This window comes from Patiria miniata, unplaced genomic scaffold (genome assembly GCF_015706575.1).
Source record: "Patiria miniata isolate m_02_andy unplaced genomic scaffold, ASM1570657v1 HiC_scaffold_20, whole genome shotgun sequence".
NCBI lineage: Eukaryota > Metazoa > Echinodermata > Asteroidea > Valvatida > Asterinidae > Patiria > Patiria miniata.
The window spans coordinates 13,267,295-13,291,306 of record NW_024037059.1 but is presented as its reverse complement, the minus strand read 5'-3'; the positions used below and the strand labels follow the sequence as shown (position 1 = coordinate 13,291,306).

Sequence of the window (24,012 nt, the reverse complement as noted above, 5' to 3'; positions counted from 1 at the left end):
AAAATGAGATTTGCTATAAGAACCAGCAGGGCCTTCCTCATCCTTTTAATTGTGGGGGCGAATTAAGTTGGAGGACGAGAGGATCTGCGAAGTGATGTACATTTTGTCTGGCGACCAGTGTGTGTAGGGAATATTTCTGTTGAACTGCCTAGATAGAGCAGCGGACGTAAACTGGGACAGGTCAGACTTGGACTCGGACTCGGGACAATGGAACTTGATTACAACACATGTACTGGATAGCACGTCAAATGTCTTTTAATCCTGCAATCATTTGCGTATATCTGTGGGGAGGCGGCAAGGGGATCCCCCACCCACACCTTACCCGCCGACATTTTTGTTTTGTAGAATATTAGGGCCTATGTTACCTTATACACCATTATAATGATGAATTTACCATTTCTTTGAAAAGGATAACTTGTGAAAAAGCCTCAATCTACATGGGGAGCAATCCCTTAGGATGGGGATGACATTATGGCCACTCAAATTTCTAAAAAAAAATACTTTCTCATCTGGGACGCAACCGGCATTATCCTCCCCATGCATATAAATGTTCTAAAAAACGCAAAATGTATATCAGATGTTGACATTTATGATAATGCCTGACCATTTCGATCTCAGGGTGCAACGTGCATTCAGACTTGATTAGCTACAGAATGCACTTGCAAAGTTTGCGTTTAATTCCTTAAAAAGTGAAGATTAGAAAAATACAATAAAAGTTATATACTGTTACGGTAGCCACAAAGCACATACGGCATTATTACAAATGAAACGCATGAGCGGGCCGCATGCAGCAAGACTGTGGCAGAGAGACTCGGCAGACGGAACTCAACCTTCTCTCCCTCGTTTGTGTTGTCATTGCGTTGCTGGAATCTCAGGAATTATTTTGAAATGTCTGGGGATTGTGTTAGGTAACAATAGTGTACAATGTGTTTGCGGTATACAGGGACAAGGGGGGGGGGGGTACCCCTCTACCGCAGTTCTGTAGGGTGTAACTAATTACAACAGAGTATGCGTTTAAGATGTGTCAGTCAGTACTGTGGCCTCGTGGTTAAGGGCACTGATTCGTGGTCTGCGGGTAAAGCTGCAGGTTGTGGGTTCGAGTCCTAGCGGGGTCATGGTGCGTGTGCCCTTGGGTAAGGCACTTTGTCACTCCCTGCTTCTATCCAGGAGTAAATGGTAGAGATGGTTATTGTGATTGAATTAGCTTCCTTGCGCCTAACAGGCTCAAGGAGATGGTATTTGGAATGTTTCATGTGCCCAATGAGCAGGGGTAAAAATGATGTAGCGCCTTGAGCACCAGCCCTGGTGGATACTTGCGCTTTATAAATATCCACTATTATTATTCGAGGTGCGTCAACCGAAAGATCACGGGCAACTTGCTGTTCGACATGCTTAAAATTCTACTCCATATTAAGCTTTTACTTGTGCTATTCACTTCGATTTTAATCCAAAAAGCACCTCCCCTACTCCCAAAATCCCCCCCCCCCCACACACACACACACACCCATACATAGGCATAGAAGTGGGGTACTTCCTTTGTTCTCGAGTACTAACATTTTGAAACGTCGCACACTTACAGAGGCGTAGCCACGGGGAGGGGGGAATGTGGGGGGCGACAGCCCCCCATGAAACCTTGTCGCCCCCCAGTCGCCTCCCCCCCCCCCCCCCCACATGATGCCCCCCCCCATGAAATGTTCCAGCCCCCCCCTCAGTGCCCCCCGCCCCCCCCCCTTAATATCCCTTTTCTAAAACTCTTCCATTTGCGACTGATCAACCCACCTTGCAAATTCCTAGTTTTTGAGTAAAATCCATATATCTATTTCGTGAAAAACGTGTGGGGTACCAAAACGGTACCCCGCAAGTCGGTGGGCATTCCTTGTGGGGTACCTCCCATTGTTCCGGTACCCCACAATGCAGTGGTTGTACACGCACGCTTAGATAGGCATCGAAGTGGGGTACTTTGATCCTTTGTTGTCGTGTACTAAAGTTTTGCAACGTCGCACACTTATGTCAAAATGCTCTTATTTTAACCATTGTTAATTTCCTGGGCTGAAATTCGGACTTAATATCCCTTTTCTAAAACTCTTCCATTTGCGACACATCAACCCACCTTGAATTTCCTAGTTTTTGAGTAAAATCCATATATCTATTTCGTGAAAAATTTGTGGGGTACCAAAACGGTATCCCGCAAGTCGGTGGGCATTCATTGTGGGGTACCTCCCATTGTTCCGGTACCCCACAAGGCAGTGTTTGTACACGCACCCCTCCTTAAAAAAAAATGACCAAAACAAACAACAAACTGCAAAACATAATCCCCAAAAGTGTGTTTTTGAATCCGTTGAAAACAGATCCCCCCCCCCCCCCGAATGACAATTGATTCACCATGTGTTTGAAATATATAAATTGTGCAGCGTGGAAAGGCCTTCATCAAATTGCATTCAATTCACTTATCCATGTTTCGTAAATTATATCACAAGTCAAAATACAACAGGTGTTTTCTCTCTCCTCATACAATCTCTCTGACAACGTTTAGGCAGTCCCATTCCTGATATATCTGTTGCTACATTTCTGGAAACCACCTTTTCGAATTTCGGCCCATGAATTCTGACCTTAAATTTCTTGGCACACTAAATCGTATTGCAATAATGGAGGTTCGCCAACCCCGACGTTCGAGCGACACTACGTGAGGTTCAATGGGGCCAGAGCCTGCCGCGTATTTTAATTTCGCGGGAAACACTGTCTACGGAAGCTGAGAGTGACCATCCGAGTTTCTGCGATTCCGTTATCTCCCAAAGATGGAATACCGAGATATTTAAGCCATCTTTTCCTAATACTCGTATCTCGGGAAGACGTCTTTCCTGATACCATACGAGTTTCAGGGAAAGATGTCTTTCCAAATGGGAAAGATGTCATACAATATCCATCTTTCGCGGATGGTCACATTAAGCTTCCGTAGTCTACCGCCTAAATCGCTGCTGTTGTATATCAAAAAAGTCAAGCACATGTACTCGACATGGAGAATATTACAATGATGCTGCAGGTGCGATATATCTCACTTAATTCGTATTCTTCTGACGTGTGTCGTGTAACATTATATGCGGCGTGATCTGCAAGAACATCATATTACCCATTAACAATTATAACGTCTGTTCGAAAAGTAAAATTTGTGGGACTCGTTAAAACCTCAATCAAATGACTTCATTCAATTTGTCTATTGATTGTTCGGAGTTTCCTTGCCAAGGGAAAGTTGTCACTCTCAACTCCCAGTAGTTTTTTGTTGGTGGACGCAAAAATAACTGACAAGGCCCTTACCCCCTCCGCGTACGTATAAATTGTATAATAACAACACAATTATTAGGCCTATGTGTAGAATATTGTTTCAAGTTTATAAAACAGCTTCATCAACTGTTTTCACTCCTCAAAAGGGAACAGTGTATTTTAATACTTTCCTTTGATTTGGATATCACTACGCGATGATATCAAAAGAAAGGGGGGTTTGTCAATGCTACTGAAAGTGATCCCTCGGGTTCGGTTCGTGTTCGGTTCGGCAATTTTATCCGAAAAGTAACAAAGTAGAACGTGACAACGAGTTGCTGCCTGATTATTGGCTACCTAGTACCTGTTAACCTTTTTTGTGCATAATAAACCTCTTTTAGGAGCCCTTTGTAGGACCCCGTCCCGTGCCAAAAAAAGCCAGCTGCGCCACACTACTGCTGCTTTACTGCGCGAATAAAAAAGGAAGTGAGTTGCGTACGTGAAAAACACGTCCATGCTTCCCACTTTGTCTGACCTAAAACGCATCTCAACAAAATTTTAACGTCAAGAACAATCCGAAATTTGCCCCTTTCGTATTTCCTTCTTTCACATCGATGGTGATTGAGAGCGCAGGAAACATTGACAAACTAAGTATTTTTCCGACTTTGACGGGACGTCAGCGCAAAATGTTTGGCCGCCTTCAAGACATCATGCTTAGCACATATAGACTGGTTCCCGCCAAATAAAGATTAAAAACTGAAACGGTATAAGGACAGGGAACCAGCTTACTCGGCAATCGCGTATCGACACGGGTAAAAAAAACTCAGCTGCTTAGACACAAGGTATATAAAGATGGAAATGAAGGAAACAAGGAGAAAGAGTGCCAATTACTGACATCAAAATAATGAGGCCAAGACACCCCGCCTCCACTTTATCAAATTATCAATTGGCTGACGACCAACGGTATATTAGTGCTCCAACCATACTTTCAACCCCCTCCCCCCCGACACACACACACACACACACAAGTGTGTAAACACCTTCAATCGTGGACCGCCGTTTTCCCCCTTTTGTTTGTAGGCCTACCTGAAGTTTTTAGGAAGACTCCCATATTTTTACATGATCGTTATTCGTGGACATTCAGTCAATCGTGGACCCTATATTGTCCTTTACTTGTTCAACGTCCACAATTTGAATGTGTAAACAACACGCACTCATATTATCCTATACTTTTGAGAAACTCTGATTGTTCCCTTTTTTGTTTGTATAGTTTGTACTATAAAGTTTGTAAACAAAAACTTCCCGAGGACATGGCTCAGGTTATTGTTACCCCCATTGTCCCCCATTGTCACAAATCCTCAGTCCTAAAGGATAACAGGATCAAATATCTAAACACCTTCCATTGCAGTCTCTCTATTGTCCCTCTTTTGTTTATACTTTATCTTTGGACGAAGATCCCCCATCAGATTTTTACACTCACATCATACGTGGACCTTCAGCCCATCCCTGCGGTCAAAAAGTATGGGGGTATATATACCCGCACCCCCACCCCCACCCCGGGAATTACGCCACTGATGACGGTGCACGGAGCCAACGAGGCCAGTTTTCCATTTTGAGAGGGGCACAAATTGTTGTATTGCGAGAGGGGTCATTCGTGTTTTCGAGGGATAGTTTTCCATCTGGAGATGGTTCACAGTCTTGTTATAGCGCGAGGGGTATTTGTGTTTTTGAGGGGCACTTTTGCATTATAAGAGAGGAGATCATTTGTAAACGCGATCATAATGCTTTCATTTCCGTTTGAGGGCTGTTTTATTTTCATCTCGAGGGGGCCCATTGTGGCAAAATGACGAATGTCCCCAAAAACCATGTTATGAGTAATCAACGCCTGAAGGTGAATACACTAGGAAAATCATGTAATAAGAACCGGAAAATGTCCCTGTCTAAAAAAACACATAATACAAATCTGTGGCTATAGATAAGGCCTATTGGGAGTGGGGGTACAAGGACGGATCCAGAACACACTTTTGTTGTGTGTGGGGGGGGGGGGCTGTACAAATCAAGCCAGGCCAAACTGGTATAGGTCCTAGCTCTAACAGCCCGTTGGCACCAATTTTCGAGGGCGTCATTCGCTTCTCAAAGTGGGGGTGGTACATACATGTGTATCTTGATCAGTACTAATTGTGCGAAGCCTAAACGGCGCGGGGTTCGGGGTTCGGGGCTCGCTTAAGGGCCCCTAGAAAATATTGGATTCTAGGCGCCCTGTGGTGCGATCTGAGGCAATTTTGACGACTGCCAAAGTTTTAGCACAAGATCATCATTTAAACAGATTCGAGTTTGGAGTCATTAAATCAGCTGTTCTGAGCTATAAAATCAAATGTTGGCTACGTATTTTTATTCAGGGACGAAAAACGTTGGAGAACGACATCAGTCCCCCCGTTTCCCAACGATCGACGTCCATGGTTGGCATCGTGCTTCAGAACGACAGACTTTACACGTACATTTTATACGTAGGGCCAATGCATGCATGCTGTACAGCGTCAGTTATGGTACACTGCGGTATTTTCGTAGGCCCTCCCCGAAGTTTTCGCAGGCCCCCAAATTTTTCGTAGGCCCTAGGCACAGTGCCTACTGTGCCTATTGGGTAATCCGGGCCTGGACACCAGGGGTCAACTTTCAGGCCCTATGCACGTTTTACATGTATGCACATTGCCACATTGTTGTTTATAAAAAATAATGAGACAATAAAAGAAAAAACATGCAGGCTAGTGAACATGCCCGTGGGCTAGTTAAGAGTCTGTTTCAGTAGCCCGGCTGGCTAGCAATCTAAACAGTTAAGGTCCATCCCTGGACTTTGTCTTAAATGTCTGACCACGTGCGTTGAAAACCAAAGGGAAACCACGGGGATTGAAGTGCATAACGTTTAGGCAGTCCCATCCCCGATCTGTTTCTACATTTCTGGAAAGCACCTTTTCAAATTTCGGCCCATGAATTCTGACCTTAAATTTCTTGGCACACCAAATCGTTTTGAAATAATGGAGGTTCGCCAACACCGAGGTTCGAGCGACACTACGTGAGGTTCAATGGGGCCAGAGCCTGCAGCGTATTTTAATTTCGCGGGAAACACTGTCTACGGAAGCTGAGAGTGACCATCCGAGTTTCCGCGATTCCGTTATCTCCCAAAGATGGAATACCGAGATATTTAAGCCATCTTTTCCTGATACTCGTATCTCGGGGAGACGTCTTTCCCTGATACCCTACGAGTATCAGGGAAAGATGTCTTTCCAAATGGGAAAGATGTCATACAATATCCATCTTTCGTGGATGGTCACTTTAAGCCTCCGTAATCTACCGCCTAAATCGCTACCGCTGTTGTATATCAAAAAAATCAAGCGCATGTATTCGACTTGGAGAATATTACAATGATGCTGCAGGTGCGATGTATCTCACCTAATTCGTACACTTCTGACGTGTGTCGTGTAACATTATATGCGGCGTGATTTGCAAGAACATTATATTACGCATTAACAATTATAACGTCTGTTCGAAAGATATAATTTGTGGGGCTCGTCAAAACCCCAATCTAATGACTTTCATTGAATTTGTCTATTGATTGTTTTCACGTTGGCGGAGTTTCCTTACCGGCGAAGGGAAAGTTGGGATCCCAATCCAAGTAGTTTTTAGGACGCAAATAACCATTATAGGCCTTACCTCATCTGCTTGCATACAAATGTTATAATAACAAAAGAATGTTGCGTGAGGAATGTTATTTGAAGTTGATAAAAACAGCTTTATGAACCATTTTTACCCCTCAGCAGGGAGCAGAGTATTCACTTCCCTATGATTTGGATATCACTACGATATTATCAGAAGGAAGACTCAGTTTTGAGTCGGGTTTCTCAAATAATGTGTCTTAACCGATCCGATCCGAACATCGCAAACAAATTTACACCAACCCAAACTGACTAAATTGATGGCGAAATCCGAGCCGAACCGAACCATACCGAAGTCGATTCAGAGTCAGTTTAGTTTTAGTTTCGGGTCGCGTTTGCACTCTCCAGTTAATGAAAAAACTGTGCAAACTGAAAGGAGAGAACCCGAGGCGATTTTTAACATTTAAATATTACAAATCTTAAAATTAATGTGGCCTAACGTTGCGAACTTAGCAAGTTCTTCTTCAGAGGCTAAAACAGAAATGACAGAGGTACATTGTACATACATTAACATGGGGGTGCACACAAACATGCAGGGCTGAAAGAAGAAACACAAAAGGAGGATTAGGTGTGAAAGGTGTGGAAAGATGCAGGGGAGGGTGGATGAGAGAACAAAGAAACAAAGGGAGATGGCAAACCACAAGGGGTCTTGTGTAAACAGGGGAGGGACCAGAAAGGGGAAGGATCAAAGGTCACAGGGAGTGGGAACGGACAAAAGAGTGTGAGAGTGAAGGGATGATGTGGGGGGGGGGAACAGTATTGAGGTGGAAAGGGATGAAAGATGGGGGAAGATGGGTAAACACAAACAAGGAAGACCAGATGGATTATCTGTAACAGAAGACAATGGAGGAAGAAAAGGATTAGTCATTTCCAAGTTGGATGTTGAGACCATGTGGTTGAATAGTTCGAAGACGATTCATCCACACTTTCTCTCTGCTGAGGCGAACTGAGTCCTTGCGATGGCCAAGAGATTCAATGCCCCTGCAAAATCATATCAGAAATGGAGTGGTTAGGCAGGTTGAAGTGATGACCAACAGGGGTGTCTAGTTTCTTGGTGTTGACCGTTGACCGGTGGGAATAGAAACGCTTCTTGAGCGTATTCTTAGTCTCACCTACATACTGCACTCCACAGACCCTGCAAGAAATGAGATATATGACATTAGAGGTGTTACAAGTGATGTTACCAATGGTTCTGTGGGTAGTGACAGAAGAGTGGCCAGAAAAGGAGTCAGACTCCTGGATATGAATCTGGCAGTCAACACATCTGGAACTTCAGCTCGAACAATCAAGTCCCGTAGATTTCGAGGACGCCTGTAAGCCAATGTGGGGCCGTTGGGGATGGCGCGGGCAAGGCGATCTGAAGTATGGAGGATATGATGATTGGTATTAGTGATTTTGTGAAGGGGAGGGAGATTGGGGTGAAACGTGGTAACCAAGGGAATCATGGGTTTGGCCATGGCATCAGGGGCCTTTCCCGTCAGAGCTAGATTTCTGGGGATAGCTTTAGCTCTGGCAATGGCACGATGAACTTGGCGAGAGCTGTGACCTCTGGCCACCAAGTTGTTCCTCAGTATCTGTGTATGGCGGGAGAAATCGGAATCATCAGAACAAATTCTTCTGAGTCTGAGTGCCTGGCTACACGCTATGCCAGTTTTGCAGTGCCTGGGGTGACAGCTGGAGGAGTGGAGGTACTGGTGGGTGTCTGTGGGTTTGGAATACAGGTCAGTGGTTAGTGAGTTGCCTTGCTTGCGGACGGTGACATCCAGAAAGTGGGTTTGGTGAGCCGAGAACTCTGATGTGAATTTGATGGTTCGGTGGAAGGAATTGATGTGGTTAGTGAAGGTCAAGAGACTGTCCTCATCACTGGTCCAGATGAAAAAAACATCATCAATATATCTCCACCAGATCCAAGGGCGACATGGGGCCGAGGCAAGAATGCGTTCTTCGAGGTCGCCCATGAAGAGGCAAGCCATCGACGGGGCCATGCGAGTGCCCATTGCAGTGCCGTGTACCTGTAGATAGTGTTCACCAAGGAAGGAAAAATTGTTCTTCGTTAGTATAAGTCTCATGAGGGTGCCAACATCACTAATGGGAGGAGTCGTGTGTCCTGCCTTGGCCAGAGCCAAGGAGCAAGCACGAACACCCTCCTCATGTGGGATGTTGGTGTACAGAGATGAAACGTCGAAAGTCCCAATGATGGCTGTGCTGGGAATGTGGTCCTTGATTCCTTCAAGCTTGCGTAGAAAGTCTGGGGTGTCGTGAATGTATGACGAAATCTGTGGTACAAGGGGTTTGAGAAAACTGTCAATGAACAGGGAGATGCGTTCCGTGGGTGAGCCATTACTGGAGATGATGGGTCTACCGGGGTTGCCAGCCTTGTGAATCTTGGGTAGAAGGTAAAATCTGGCAGTCCTACAATCACAGGGAGAAAGAAATTTGTGAGCTTTCTTGGACAACTGGTCACGTGATCGCATATCGTCAAGTACCTGTTGTATATCTTGACAGAAAGTGCCTGTGGGGTCAGAGTCAAGGCGGGTATAGTTAGTGCGATTATCCAACTGGCGATGGGCCTCATCAATGTATTGCTGACGATCCATGATGACCACAGCTGAACCTTTATCTGCTGGCTTGATGATGATGTCGGTGCGAGAGCGCAAGGAGTTGAGAGCCAGGCGCTCCTCTCTGTGGAGATTATCATGAGTCCTGTGGGGGAAGTTGTCCGGGTTAGTGACTTGGGAATTGATAACTTGAACGTATGTCTCTATGGCTGGCACACGATTCTTGGGGGGTACCCATGAACTCTTGACTCGAAAAGGCTCTGGCTCGCACGGTTCACTGTCCAGAAAAAAACTCACGCAGACGGATTCTACGGTAGTATTCCGTGAGATCTTGGCTGAGCTGAACCTGGTTCACAGATCGGGGAGAGGGACAAAAATTGAGGCCCTTGGAGAGAAGTTTGTGCTCTGCGTCAGATATTGATGAGGAAGAAAGATTAACTACAGTGTTGACAGGGGGTTCTGGAGGTGGCGTGGTAGATGGGGACCTAGGACGTCTGAAACGTCTGTGTCTGCGTTGCTGTTGCTTGGCAAGCAAGCCACCAATCTTCTTGTTTCTCCTGTTGAGTAGGACAGAGTCAAGGTTAGACAAACCCCTTTCAATCTCATCATGGAGATTCCTGTACGTGGAGTCAGAACAACTGGATTTGAGTTGGGAGTCAAGGTGGGAAATGTTCTGATGGAGGTCCTCACGTGTAAATTGACACTGCTGAGAGAGAATATTGATGAGTTTAATAGAGGCACCATGTATAACTTGATTCCATCTCCTTTGAAGGTGTGGTGGGAGGTTTCCTAAGCAGGGAGTGTGAGACAGTTGCAAACCTTTGGGCATAAATCGAGAGAGGGAGTAAAAACTGTAGTTATCCTGATGGTAGGAAAAGCGTAAGGCCTTTTCCTTTGCCTTTCTGAGCTGTTGGAAAGTGTAAATGGTGTCACTCATATCTGTAGAAAGGGAGAGAATAAATGGTTAATACAATAAATCAGTGGAGGAACACGAAGACAAAAGGTACAAGTCAAATGGAGTTGCTCATGCCTTTTGAAGGGACAGAGCAAAACAAAATTGTAGGTACCTGTAGTGTGGAGAGAACAGTTTGATTAGTACATGATATAAAACGATCAAAAGAAGGAACAAAACAAAACACAATGAAACTTACATTATTTAAATATTACGAAACAAACTGATGGTAGGCCCTAAGTTGGACACGGTCCCCTATATATGAGGTGAGTTAAAACCAACGACCATTCTCAAGATGAGGATCTACGAAAATCTGAGCTAAAAAGAGAAGTATAAACAGAGGAGGTTATTTCTGTTGACCTTGTTTATCAATGGAGGTGCAGTATAAGCAGTGGGAAAGCACGATATTTGCAGTAACGCACTGAGCACGGGCGGGGGAAGAGTACACGCTTATCGGCATACAGGATCAGTCTACCTTTCATGCATTTCGTTCGTTTCCAATAGTAACACCGCTCAAAACCCAACGAAGACTGTTCCAAACCTAATCTGTTGAAGTTTCATCTCAGTGGAGATTCAGCTTTTTGAGACAACAGTGAAACTCCCCGCCTGCACAACCCTGATCACAAAATCGCGTCCACAGCATGCGCTCCGTGTTTCCAATAATCAGTCAATATTGAGTAATCGTTGGAATACATTGAGCCAAGCGGAATCATTTCACGGGGTGTTCAGTGCCAGTAGGATCTTTAATCCAAGTAAACCTTTGGATAATACATGTAATTCGGTAGATGGCTTTTACAGATAAATGCAAAGGATAACAGGATCAACTGTGTAAACACCTTCACTTCATCGCGGACTCCCTATTGTCCCTCTTTTGTTTATACTTATTTGGATGAAGATACCCCGTAAGATTTGTACACACACATCAAACGTGGACCTTCGGTCAACCCTATAGTCCTCTATTGTTCAAGGTCCACAATTTCAATGTGTATACATTATGTACACACCCACACACGTTTATATTACATACCCTATGTGGACATTCCTTTGTTTTCGCACAGTTAAGGAAAACCGGGGACAACCAATTTTTACTCACACTGTGAAAACTCTCTCAAACCATTTTTTTTTATCCTGATTTCCTTGGGTGTTCCTCTTTAATTTGCGACAAATGACCCTAACCCCAAAATACCTCTAAACCTGTTTTCCAGAGAGAGCAAATCCTTATGTGGACCTGGCTTAGTCCACATAGCATTCACACAACCTGCATTATGTGGACCTGTTTTGTTGTCAGGTCCACAAAGATGGTAAGGTTGGTACACCACCACTCCTCCATAAAAAAGTGACCAAAAAACAAACTGTAGTGTAAAAACAGAATCCCCCAAAAGTTGTTTTTGAATCCGCCGACGGTGCTCGCTCAGACAACGTAGTGCTGAACACAATAATAGGCCTTGTACGTGCCTATTTATGGGCCTTTCTAAAGTTCACTTTGAAGCTCATTTTTCACGTTTATTTTGCGGACAGGACTGGGCCTAAGTTTCCAACGCTTCAATCGTTCTCAGAAGAAAGAAAACAAGTTCACACACTGTTCAATTCAAGGCCCTCGATCAGTTCTTACAGTTTATGAGAAGCTCCTCTTAGGATCCCAATTGCTCCAAAACACGCAAATACCGATCCCTAAGTCGAGAGTAAGTCAAACAGAAAGCTTAAAAGATTTCAAAAGGTTGAAAAAACTTTAGTCCTCCGCACGTCCTATCACTTGCCATCCCATAATATTAACAACAAACTTTTCTGTCAACAGAGGGCGCTAAAACTCTCTCAAGCGGTGAATTTGGCACTATTAAGCCTAGTGTGTGTTTTCCCCCATGATCCGAAACAGCTCTTTTTGTAAATTACAATCGATTCACCATGTGTTTGAAATATATAGATTGTGCAGCGTGGAAAGGCCTTCATCAAATTACATTCAATTCACTTATCCATGTTTCATAAGTTATATCACAAGTCAAAATACAACAGGTGTTTTCTCTCTTTCATACAATCTCTTTCATACAATCTCTCAGACCACGCTTTGTAAAATTGTAGGCCCTTTGGAAAGGTTAAATTTGTAAAGCTCATCCAAGGTCTTTTAATCCTGCAGTCATTCGCGTATATCAGTGGCGAGACGAAGGAAATCCAGCACCTAACACCCACACGTTACATGTTAACGCCCCCCGCCCCGAAAAAAAAATACAGAAAAAAAACACCAACAATCAAGATGTGCTACCTCTTCGGGAACATTTTGCCCCCCCCCCCCCCCCCCATATACCTGCAATCGGCCTTTAGCAAATTTCTCCATCACCTCTTCAGATAAAAGAAAACAGTTGGGGTTCATACCGATGTTCCCCAATACCGATGTTCCCGAAATCCTTAACCTAACCCTAACCCTAACCCAACCCTAACCCTAATCCTAAGGATTTCGGGGAACATCGGTGTTGGGGAACATAGGTATTGGGGAACATCGGGTAGAGTTGTAAAGGCCGTCAAAGATTTGAGTGACTGCATGATGCTGAAAATACAGGCCGATAGTGAGTATGGAACATTTATGGCTAAGTGGATTATTCTAATGCTGACTTTTGCCATGCTCAACCAATTTTGGTCACAAAAATGACAAATTCGTGCATGCTGAGTTAACCCATTAAACCTAGATACAGCGCTTGTGCTAATTCGGGCGATTCACAATGCAGTGCACCACCAAGAGTTTGCCCAGAGAGTTCATTTTTCCTCGTATGGTCGACAAATTCGCAGCGCGGGACATTTGAAATTGTTCGTTTTTCCGGTTAGTAGTTTCGTTAGCGTATAATTATGATTCGAGTATCTGTTTGCCCTTTTTCTTTTCTTTTATCAATATGGTGTTTCTTGTAAAGCAGCAGAACGCTATGCCCCAGTCTGTAACAATTAAGCTCAAGTTGTCTACTGACACTCATTCAAATGGGCCACGTTTTGTCGACCGTCGTAAACTTGAAAAAATGGATTCTCCATGGCAAACTCTTGGTGGCGCACTGCATTGTGAATCGCCCGAATTTCAACCTCGTCCCCAGGGTGTCGAGCAGTACGCGCCCACCACTACCTGCTCTCTCACCCTGGTATTGGATCATTTGCATGTGCAACATTTTTGCACACGTATGCAAATGAGGAACAGTCTGGTGCCTGGATATTATTATTATTATTATTTATTCATGCCAATTCTATTTCATCACATACAAGATGGGCATAGGAGAGGCAAAAGCGATAACAATCACTGTGGTCAAAGACCTGCCACTCCTCATCAAGTTATGTACAGAGTAAAAATATATATATAAAAATACTAATATAAAAAGGATATGCGTTACACATTAGCGTTTGTTTTTGTATGCGGTGTCTGGGGTAAAAACAGAGTCAATTCGTAGCAGCGCGAGCACGGCGTGAGTTACGAAAACACGATTTTTGAAATCAAACTGTTACGATCTTATCGAGACAACATGCAGTATCATATTTCATATTAATATGAGCAAATTAGAAAGGAAATTTGTATTTTCGAGAAGACGTGGACGAATGATCGCGAAAACACGTACTGCACGTTGTGAATAATAGCACTTGCAAGTACACGATAAAAATCCATAACTAGCCAATTGCGGTATCCAATCAGGATACAGGAAGAAAGTTTCCTATCCAGGGTTTACTATTGGAAACCGTGTTGGAAATAAAGTAAGCACTGGGGACGAGGTTGCCCGAATTTGCCAATAACGCGTGCGCGCCGTGCAAGCGCACCTTTCATAGAAAATGTAACAAGGGGCGATTTCTGCCCCCCCCCCCAAACCCGGCCTTTTTAGGGTTAATGGGGTTCAAAACTGATCGGTCGGAACTGAGAACCACAAAAATAAAAAGGAGTGCCCAAAAAGGAAGTCAGGTTCATGTCACAGTGGATTCACATTTGACTTTTGTCGATATATTTTTCAGACGAACATAATTATGTTCGTCTGAAAAATATTGTTTTTCATAAGAAACACGGAAAATGAGCGGGAAAAAAGTGTACAAACAAGTTTGTAGATCATAACAAAAATATGTACACCGTGTAATCACGGTTATCATGGATTATATCAAGTATATTTAAGTGTTTAAATAGTAAAATTAACAATTGAAATAATTAAAAACTAACAACTAAAATTGATGCTGAGATCAGACCGTTCCTTTTGACAGATCGAGTATGGACAAAAGAAGTGATATCCAAAATATCAAAAAGAGATGAAAGTGAATTATGGGGACGTCCCCTAGTCCGACGGCCATATTGGTCTCAGGCCCTGCGTCCCATTGGTCAATACGTCCCATTGGGCCGCCGACGTCCCATTGGTCCGACGGTTAGGGTTTGTGTTAGGTTTAGGGTTAGGGTCAGTCAACCTGAACCAGTCGACGTCGGACCAATGAGATGTCGGATTATAGAAACGTAACCATTATTAATTATTGGTTTATTAAAATTTCATGTGTGGTGGCCAAAATATTACCCTAAATTAAAATGTGGAATTTGCGCTGTCAACTTGAAGCGGTTTCAATCCTCTGGACTCGGGCTGGTAAATCATGTAAAAGATGGCGACCGTAGACTACTATACGTACTGATAGTGTAGTACATTTCTAATCGGTGTATCACGTGAGGACAGCTAATGTAATTAAAAACAGAACGGATACTGCACTAACCGATAATGTATATAAAAGGGGAAAAGGTGCAGATATTAATGTTCAAAGTGGCTTTATTTACATCACATTGCAATGAGCAACGACGTTGCAAGGGCGGACCCGGGGGGGGATGCCCCCCCCCCCCAATAAAGGCAGGCAATGAGTACACCACCATCTCCCCCCCCCCAAAAAAAAATTGCCTCAGATCGCACCACCGAGCATCTAGAATCCGGGGTCCGCTCATAAGTCCGACGCCTCATAGGTCCGACGCCTCATAAGTCCGACACCTCATAGCTCCGACGCCTCGTAAGTCCGACGCCTCGTAAGTCCGACAAATTAAACGCCTCGTTTTTCTGTTGTCGGACCTATGAGGCGTCGGACTTATGATACGGCCCCTTGAATCCAAACAAAATTCGGGGCCCTTAAGCGGGCCCCGAACCCCACGCCGTAATGTTTTTGACACACTATTTGGGGATCACAATTTTGTTTGCCCCCCAAAAATTGTGTTCTGGATCCAACCTTGCGACGTTGCTGCTCAAAATGGAACTTGACAAGCTTGGCTGGAAATTAATGAATGATTTTAGGGGTTGATGTAATGTTGACAATTCTGTTTATGTTTACACCATCATACACGGATACAATCCCAACCAAGATTATGTTCAGTATTGTTACCAGCTGAAAAGTTTTTAAAAAAAATGTGCGTACAAATTTCTTGGTCAAGTGGTGGCGCTGTTGAAAGTTACTGGTTACTTTTTGTAAACAACCGCAGTCGAGACTCGAGAGTCCAGCTAGTTCGCGTGTGGCGGTACGGTACAGGTGGTATGCGGCTCGAGTCCATGAAACCATGATGAAACTTATGTTCGTAAAATTCCTTCATGGTAAAATCGGAATTCGTTTGGTTTTCTTCCGTGGTTTTCCGATGCAGTTGCACATCTTGCGTTTGTGAGGTTTTCAGCGATGCCTTCTCGTAGATGTTCAAGATGTTCACTGTAGTGTGTACTCCTAGAACTATGAGGCTCCGCGTGACATAGTTCTAGGAGTATGTAGTGTGTAACTAGACCCGTGAACGTGGCGTTTTCACGGGTCTATAAAAGTTAACTAACTAATGTCGATACTAATGATCATGTTTCCCGACGAGCATGCATGATCGCTGCACGTGCCGTGTAGCTCCATTCTGTACATGGGCACGCACTGCAGCTGCAGAGAATGGGACACCCTGCCGTAGAGTGCTGGTCCAAGGAATCGACGCCACGTAATGCTGACTTGACTGTTGACGTCTAGGCCTGTGACCTTTCAGACTCTTGTCAGACAAATGCGGTCAAATGCGGGGTTCCCAAGCATCACTACCATGACTACTTTACAGTGAGATTCCCAAAACTGAAGGTGTGTGGTCTAATTTTTGAGTGTCGTGAATGGCAGATTCAGGCTTGTCAAAGGTGACTGTCTTTGAGGTTTACTCAGCTGGGGAGGGGGGTGGGGGAGGGGGGTGGGGGAGGGGGGTGGGGGCTTGGATAGTCCCATAAATGTGACTGAAATGCTATTTAGCAGTCATACTAAAGCTGGGTTGATTTTCTGCTGACAAAATAATTTCGATCTTTAATTAATTTTCGGCTCCCCTAGCAACGGGACGCTCCGCTCACAGGCCGTACGTGGCTCTGTGACTGATACACGGAGGTAATCCAGTATTTCAGTCACATTTATGGGACTAGGGCTTGGAAAGAATGCTGGATCCTGGTGCAACTTTTTTTTTTTTCATTGGTGAAGGTCAGTCGGGAGAGAATTCCATACACGGCCTCTACTCAGACCTCCTGCACAAAGTTTATGGGCCATGACAGAAAAAGTTAGCTTAAAGTATTAATTATCAAAAGTATCACCTAATTTGGTGTTTCTTCATCAGATTTTCACTTTTTGGTACTTGTCATATTAAAGAATATGAGTGTAGAATCCCGGGACATACAGTTATTTCGTTTTACCGTTTTGGATTTTCTCAAAAACAAAAAACAGTAAACGAACCATTGACCGTTGTGTCATTTTACAGTTTTGTAAAACGGTCAAACGGTATTAAGATAAATACGGTTATTTCATTTTATCAGTTTAGTAAAATTTAATACAGCATAACGATCAGTGATTTTTGTTTTTCAGTTTTACACAAAAACTGCAAAATGGTCAGTATTGAATACCTGTAGACGGTTTTTATTTTTTATTTCAGTGTCATAGTTAACAGTCCGTGGTGCATTTTGTGGTGGTGGGCAAGGGGGGAGGGTGGATGGGGACCATGCCGTGCACGAAGAAGTGTTATCTCGGCATAATTAATGCGTGGTGTGATTCCTGGCGTAACCCTGACCCCCATCTACATGTACTGACATTTTTGGCGGGGCTTAGAGAGTTGCAAGCAACGCTGGAAAATTTCAAGGAGGAAATTTCAGAAAGGATACAGGGTGGTAAGACGTATGAAGAAGTTGCAGATATTTTGAAGGAAGTTGGAGTTTGGCGCGGCTCTTCAATAGCCAATATTCGCAAATTCTGTCGTGAGAAGGACATAATTGTAAGAAGGGCAACTTCCCAGGCAGTGAATCGATCACAAGGACACATTAACATTCCAAGGTGCATTGCTTAATTGCACCTGAATCCAAAAATGGTCGACAAGACTATTGACTGTTTTGTCATTGTCATGTTTTTGTAAAACAACACTCTAAAAGTAAAGCAACTAACCGTTTATCACTTTTTACAATTTAAAAAATAACAAAAAGGTCATTGTTTTTTGTGACTTAATACCGTTTGACCGTTTAACAAAACTGTAAAACGACAAAAGAGTCAATGGTTCGTTAACTGTGTTTTTTTTGGAGAAAATCTAAAACGGTAAAACGAACTAACGGTATACATGTACCGGGTTTGTGTAGGCCGTGTATGGAACTCTTTCCGGCAGTCATTGCAAACATGTTGAAAAGAATGATCTGGGACTGAGAAACATTTGTTTGTTAGGAAATACTTTGAGAATGTTCTTGACTCTCCATAGACTAAATTTGTACACGGCGCTGCAGTGGCGTCTGGAGGGAGCTAAGGCAAAAAAAATAATAGGGCCAAAAAAAAAAATATTCTGCTTCCGATTACATGCCTTTCAAAAATAGGGTTGGTCGGTCGGAAAAAAAAAAATTGGCCAATTTTTTTATGCAGATTGAATGGGGTATTCAATTATATGCGAAATTTTAGCCTGAACTATTTCTATTGCACTACGAAAGCTATACACGAAATGGCAACAAAAAGTGAGTAAAACCTACCTTTAATTATTGTCAATATACATGTGTATTTACGTTCGATAATTTCAAAAAATAATGGAAAATTCAGGCCGTTCGCACCATATGCACAACGCTAGTCAAAACTCGGGGAGCTGGCCAAAACTCCGAGGTGTGTGATGCGTGCGTGTGTGGCGAGCGGCCCACCATGGGCCGACAGACCTGTTTTTACGGTCAACAATTTCGGGAAACACGCAGCATGTATCACTCCAAATACGAGTAGTGCGATCTCAAAATGAACTCTTGAACACAGAAAATACATACACAGACAAGCTAGATCAATTCTGTAAATTAACTTGCAAAAATGTTCTTTCTCCATCGGTGTTTTCTTGGCATTTTTACGATGTCGAATCCGACCAGTTGACAGTGGCCTGCACTGTACTGATAGCGCGCCATCGGTCGCATAGCTAGCTATGGACTGGTTACCGCATTTTCATTAAGATTCTAAATTGGCCCCTGCGCGGCGCGGCGGGAACCAGTCGTCGCCACGTGATTATAGTAACCGTGCGTGACATCGAATTGCGAAGTAGTTATATCGCGAAGCGAATTTGTAATAACGGAGGTTTCTTTTGAAAAAAAAAGCGAATGTAAGTAAGAAAACAAATAAATACAAGCATTTTTGGATGCAAAAGGGTTGTTGAGAGGTATTTTGTGAAGACAGAAAAGACAGATTTTATTTTTATTTATTCAATTTTTTTTTTTTTTGAATTGCCGGTCAAATTGTTAGGGTCGCAGCCTAAAAATAGGGTCGGTCGGGTAACCGGAAGCAGAACTATTCTTTTTTTTGGCCTAGTTTGGCTTCCGGTTTCCCTACCTACCCTATTCTGACAGCCCCTACCCTAATTTATACATGGGAAAAATGACAGAAAAAAACACCCAAAACCATCAATTTCTACCTTTGACCCTTGACTATCACGCAGACGCCTCCATATGATTGTACACACACAAAAATCCCTACCTACCTATTTTCGAATGCCATGTAATCGGAAGCAGAACTATTTTTTTATTTTTTTTGGTGGCCTAATTGCAGCTTGTAACTTTTCAGGTATGATTCTGAGATGGAATGTTGAAAGTATGTACCAGTATGTAATGTAATTTGAAAACAATTCCGTACTGGGCCACAAAATTGCATTGCCGAGGTTTCCTGGATTCATCTTGGGTGAAATCACAAGGTAAGGTAAAAATTGGTGTGTTTGGCAGCAGGTTAGTGGTGGCCCAGTATGGAATTTTTTCCCCATCCGAGGTGGCAAGCTCAAATGTTTCTATCAGTGACCCGCACTTATATCTATATTCCAAAATAACCACATCAATGATATATTCCTACCTCTCTAAGATTTTTCACAAGAGGGTTTCTATAATCTAGTGTGGAGAACTGGAGGTAAGCAATTCGCTATATTTCTACCTCATGCTGAAAGGTTGCAAGATTTTGCATAAAAAAGGCCTTCTGGAAAAGCTTAAAACCCTAGATTTTGATTTTCAAACCTACTAAAAAACCTGTATTGATAAAGAGGGGCATTGTGAAGCCTGCATAGGGTTTAAGATAAAAGGGTACCTGCTTTCAAAAATATACTACTCACTACGAAAGGCTATCATTTTATTTTGACTTATGGTGATAAAACAAATAATTTCCCACCAATTGCATTTGTAAGTTTTGCCACCTCAGATGGTACTGACATTTGGTCTGGACCATGGACTATTTATTTGATTTAAACTCGGACTTTGTCATTTAATTTGCAGCTTTGAAGCCAGTGTTTTACAGGTCTCATTTCTGTTAGGACACCAGGCTTGAAGGCTAGATGCTCCCCTGCTCTATGATGAGATATGACACGCAACACGCCTCAGTTTGTCAATGCCTAGCCATGCACTCTCCAAGCCAGTCTCCAGGACCTACTCCACCGGCAGAACCTTCATCCACACTGCAGTCCATGTCTGGAACAGTCTCCCAGATTGTGAAGTGGGAGAGATGAAAGACAGTGGTGCTCCTTCAAACGTAGGGTGCATCAACATCTCCTGTCAACACATTGATGTGAGGCAAGCTCCTTGTTACCCTTCTAAGCTGCTGGGAACTAATATTGTGCATCGGGTCCGGTTGACCAGGCCAAACCGACCCGAAACATTGTAGAGATAAACAGAATCTGAACCGAAACTGATCTGAACTCCTCTAAACCGACGCGACCCGACCTGACAAAAATTCAAGCAAAAACTGACCTGAATTGACCCAAACTGAACCATCCCTGAAAACCCCCCAAATATCTGGCTTGGGCAACGTGTCCACTGTTCAGTTAAGGAGAACACACAAGAAAGTGTGGATTCGTAATTTAAGAATTCACGAGGTGCGAAGCGCCGAGTGAATTCGTAAATTAAGAATCTACACGTTCGAGTGTATTCTTCGACTTAAACCATTGCGTCAAAAGAAGTATTGGCATTAACAGTAAGTGGGGATGAAAAGACTTGGGAAAAATGTTGCAACCTGACGCCACTTCCGCGATTGTGTACAAAGTCTATGGAGAGTCAAGAAAAGGTATTTCCTGACAAAATTGGAAATATTTCTCAGTCCCAGATTCATGTCTTATCGTCATTTTTGCAATGAATGACCATCATTGAGATGACAAATGAAGAAAAAAGTGGCATCAGGTTGCAATATTTTTCCCGGCTCCTTCCATCGACATGTGGATAGTTCAGACAATGATTTCTTTCTGACTCGAAGTAGGTTTTGCAGTGATCGACGGCAGAGAATCTGACAGTGAAGATGCATTGTTAATTTCGGAAGGAACGTTTTCACGCATATGGTCCTACATGTATTAATGCTCATTATGGAGAACAATGTTCAGACGTGTTCAAAGTGTGGATTCGTAATTCCGAATCCACACTTTACTGAAGATTCTGCATTCCGAATCCACACTTTATGACCAGCGTAACAGATTTGTAGTTCCGAATCCACACTTTTAACAATAGTATATGTTATAGACTACATGAAAAACTATAAATGTACATGAAACACGCTTACATGTAAGTTATGTGTGTTTTCCTTTGGTCCATGAACTTTAAGCTTCCAAATGCAAGTATGGCAAGGGACATTCCTGTTTAGGACTTGTGATGTTGCATCTTGGCCTATGTTTGCATGTTGTTCCTTCAATGCACGGCAGCTGATATCAGCTCACATTCAGTCCTCTACCCTCACAGGTATACCCATTCATACTCCTGGGTGGAGAGAGACAATTGTAGTTTAGTGTCTTGCCCATGGGCAGAAGCACCATTTTCCTGTTTAAGTAATTCTGTTCTTTACCTGTGTTAATTTTTTATGATGTTTAATTTGTTTGTTTGTTATCCCCTTCTTTTTTCAACATGTATTTCAGTTGCTGCATGCAAGTCCCTACATCTATCCAGTTCCTGTTCTGATGAAGCAGCTTTCCCAGCCCATAACTCTGTTCAGGTTTGGTGCATGTAACTCAGCCCTATCCCCTGTTTCCTTGCTTCAAGGCAGGTAAGTCTTGTTTGGAACTTGTAGTAGATGGTGATCTTTCAACTGAAAATTTACAAGCTTGCCCACAGTCATAGGAAAATAACACATCATTATTCGGTAAGACTTAGTTCTCCTAGTTCTCTTAGTTCATTCAACCCCCTCCCCCTCAAAAAAAAAAGTGTTTGTCATAAAATTGTAATACTTTTGCGAATAGTTGAGCATGCATACAGGTATGTTACCATTATTCAAGCCCTTGATTTTTTGATGAGGCAACTTTATTGCAGTTTATTCTGAAACTACATTGTGTATTGTATGCAAATTAGCAAAGTACATGTACATGCATAGCTTCTTCGAGATGGGAACTGTGACTGAGTCTGCAGCACTTCTTGAATTAAGCTAACCTTAACCCTGCTGAATCCAACAGGATCCAACTATACCCGATGGAGCCTGTTGGATTGAGCAGTAAACCCCTTGTGTACATTCCCCATGCAAAATGTTGGATTCAGCAGGCAACTGAATGGCATTAAAACGCCATGTTGGACTCCGTTGGATTCAGCAGATAACTGAAAATGAGGCACAGTGGATTGAGCAGGAAAGTCCGGTTGGACTCTGTTGGATTTAGCAGGATACCGGTAGTCCTGAGGAACTACTAGGGGGTTAGGGTTCGGAAGTTGATTACAGTGTTTCTGCATGGTCAATCTTGACTGGTAGTACCCCTGATAGTACTAGACATGTATTTCACACTATGACCTGACTTAGGATTCGCCCCTTTGTTCTGTGATTTACTTTGGGCATGCCTTTGATAATTCAAAATTCAAAATAAGATGATGTCCCTCATGTTATCATTTGAAATTTCTACAGTGCTTACCAGTCCCATAAAAGTTAGTGGGGGAATGTCTTGATACAGCTGTTGGGGCTACTTGGTTGGAGCATCAGTTACTGGCTCATTATGATGTTGGGGTTGTTCAGTTGAACCATTGGCTACTGACTGGTTGGGCTGACTCTGTTCGGCTGACCGTCACATCCAAGAACCCTAAGCATAATGAAAAGTTTTGAACATTTGCTCGTCGCAACACTGGGTGTACACTCTCAGTATGTGTGCGCGTGCGTCGTTGAGAGACCAAAACAGGCATATCTTAAAAAATAGGCAACGTACAAATCTGGGGTGATCAAAACATGAAAGAAGACATCTTCAGCTTTCTATAGGGATGAAATTTGTCATTGACAGTGCTCGGCCAATAAACCATTTTAGTTTGAAAAAACACATCCATGCTTTGTGCTCCTATTCAGTAGTGCACATCCACGAAGTGTAAACTAGTTTCTTAGCACCCATGTTCAGGCGTTTTTTACTACAGCGTCAAAATGAAAAGTTCAACAAGCTTGGGCTGACGACATTCATAAAGTTGATAAAATTCTCTAAACGCTGATATAAGAAACATGCTAATTGGACAATAAATTCCGACGACCATTTTGGCTTGAAAAAAAATATAGCCCGTCAGTGCTTTGATTAGTTATTATGTACATTATTATTATTATTATTATTATTTATTCGGCCAAATTACAAGGTACAACAAGCAATTCACAAAAGTAAACAAAACTAAACAAAAACAATCCAATCCAAGCTGGCCAGGATTGACAAAAGTATAATAAAACACTGTGACTCGAAAGCCTGTCAATCCTAACTTGAATGGTACATGTAACATACAAAATATATTAAAAATTAGGTATAAAATTCAATGAAAAATAAGACCGCCTTAAAAATAATACTAACAAAGATAATTAGATTTAAAAGATTAACAGTTACAACAGTTTTCTCATAGGCAAGAATAGCTGGCATAAAAACCTAACAACTGCAGATTATACAAGACTGGGAAAAAACAGACAAACAAGCCAAAACAAAACTAACAAACAAACAAACACCCCAATAAACAAAGAAACAAAACAAGACAGGATAAGACTTAACAAAATGTAACAAAACAAGTCAAGACAAGAGACAAGACAAGACAAGACAAAACGAAACAAAACAAGATGAAACAAAACAAAAAACAAACAAACAAACAAGACAAGACAAGACAACAACAACCACACATCAACATAAAAA

At 42.8% G+C, this 24,012-nt stretch overlaps 1 long non-coding RNA gene across 1 annotated transcript; it reads left to right on the top strand.

Moving 5' to 3' along the window:
- Nucleotides 1-16,211: 16,211 nt before the first annotated feature.
- LOC119727306 lies at nt 16,212-22,354 on the top strand. Its single transcript, XR_005270937.1, has 3 exons — nt 16,212-16,538; nt 20,186-20,474; nt 21,805-22,354. It is a non-coding gene; the product is annotated as an uncharacterized LOC119727306 (long non-coding RNA).
- Nucleotides 22,355-24,012: the final 1,658 nt, after the last annotated feature.